Genomic DNA, 2,186 nt, shown 5'->3' on the forward strand with positions numbered 1-2,186 from the left:
TCAAACTTGCCTCCTTTTACCTTTAGCTATATATATACCTTAACAAACCTACCACCAGCCACAAATTCTATGTAACCTTGCTATTCTAAGAGATTTCATCGAGTGATTTCCCGCAGGGCAGTTACAGTGCAAATAAGTTTCAATTACTCTTAACACCCAGATTATTCTTGGTTGTCTCTGAAAGCCCTCACAGCTTTCCTATATCCTATGTGGTTCTGAAAGTTCATCACAGTGGTCTACCATTCTAATTCTTCCTTTGCTTCAGCTAATAGTATAGCAACATCAGCATGCAAATGGTAACTACCATTTTGTTTTTGCATGAATTAGAAATACAATGTTATCGCATCAACCATTCCACTCTTAACGTAATGCCTCATTCATAGAAACAATTTACAATCACAATTACAAAAAAAAAAGTATGCAGTAAAGTATGCAGTAAAAAAGTATCTCATTATTTCAGACCACTCAATCATGCTATCAATTATTCTCACATATGCAGTTACCATTATAAAAGGTGTTACCTGCACTAAAAAGTCTTCCGTGCATACTTCAAAAGTTCCCAGACACTGTTCAATTCATTATTCCTTTTTTAAATCTGTTAATGCTGCAAATTATGCTGATTTTTCTACCGAACCCTTTCCACACATTAGGCAGTACAGTAATTTGAGCATAACAGGGATTTTTTTCAGTAAATGGGATCACAGTAGAAAGTTAAGTACCCTTTAGTATAGTAAAATATATCTGAGTTAATTAAGTGAAAATACTCGTATAAAATCCTATCAATTTTCCCCATTCACATACTCCAATGCATCATTAACAAAAAGTGCAGTTATGAAAAAAAGATCGCCTATGCCTCCATAGTTTTGCCCTGGCTGCCAAGTGACTCTCTCTGTGTCTGGTCTGACTTCGAAAGAAGTCTGGGTGCAGAAAACATAATGGCAGCTGCTCCTAGTGGTGGTGTTATCAAAATGACAAGCACTGCTATGTTTAGTACCTGTTCGCCAAGTGCCTCTGCCTCAGGTCCAGCATTTGTTTTCCGAGCATAATCTAAGGCTTGGGATCCTATGGCTGCCTGTACAGTAGCCTTTGGCAGCCAGGCAAGAGCAACAAAGATACGCTCTTTCATGCACAGTTGTCCACCCATCACCACCAAGAAGGACGTGATCATCCGGAAGATAAGACCAATTGTGACAGTAATGAGACCATAGCTCACTGTGGTACCTTTAAGTTTACTCACCTGAATTTCTGCGCCAATGAGAGGGAAGAGAAAAGGCTGGAAGAGCTGCCACATTTGCTCAAGCATATGGTCCAAATGATTTTCTTCACTGGTCATTACTTGCCGTTGCCATCCAAGCCCTGCCACGAATGCCATCACCAGACACCCTAGAGCCCCTGCACCTCCAAGCTTTATCATCTGACTTCCGAATAAAGACAACAAGCAAGCACTCAGGATGACAGCAAATCTCAAGAGTGAAACTTGTCGCTCATTGTGATTAGGCAATATCCAAAATAGCATCCCAAGGAAAACCCCGTAGATTATGCCAACAAGGACCTCAAATGGCCCTTTCAGTATGACCACCCATAGTTCACCCTAAGCAAAGGTTATTCCCATGAGAATCCCAAATCCTGATATATATATATATATATATATATATATATATATATATATATATATATATATACGAATAAAGTGTATATGAATGCGCACCTTCATAGAACATACAAAGCTCCAACAGCCAAGATCGAACCTGGGACCCCTTGTGCAAGAGGCAGGCATGCTAACCGCTAGGCTAAGGGACTGTATAATAGGAAACAACTATTCGAAATACTAAGTACTCGAATACCCTTCGTTTCACAATGGTGAGCAACGGGGTCTATCGGTTGTTTCCGAACAGAACACATAGCCAGCTGAAATATATATATATATATATATATATATATATATATATATATATATATATATATATATATATATATATATATATATATTATTTTATTCATTTATTTTCCTTTGTCGCTGTCTCCCGCGTCAGCGAGGTAGCGCAAGGAAACAGACGAAAGAATGGCCCAACCCACCCACATACACATGTATATACATACACGTCCACACACGCAAATATACATACCTATACATCTCAATGTACACATATATATATACACACACAGACATATGCATATATACACAT

General features: G+C 38.4%; 1 pseudogene; it reads right to left on the reverse strand.

The window, feature by feature from the left end:
* Positions 1-847: 847 nt before the first annotated feature.
* LOC139746246 (sodium/hydrogen exchanger 9B2 pseudogene) lies at positions 848-1,516 on the reverse strand (annotated as a pseudogene).
* Positions 1,517-2,186: the final 670 nt, after the last annotated feature.

This window comes from Panulirus ornatus, chromosome 64, assembly GCF_036320965.1.
Source record: "Panulirus ornatus isolate Po-2019 chromosome 64, ASM3632096v1, whole genome shotgun sequence".
NCBI lineage: Eukaryota > Metazoa > Arthropoda > Malacostraca > Decapoda > Palinuridae > Panulirus > Panulirus ornatus.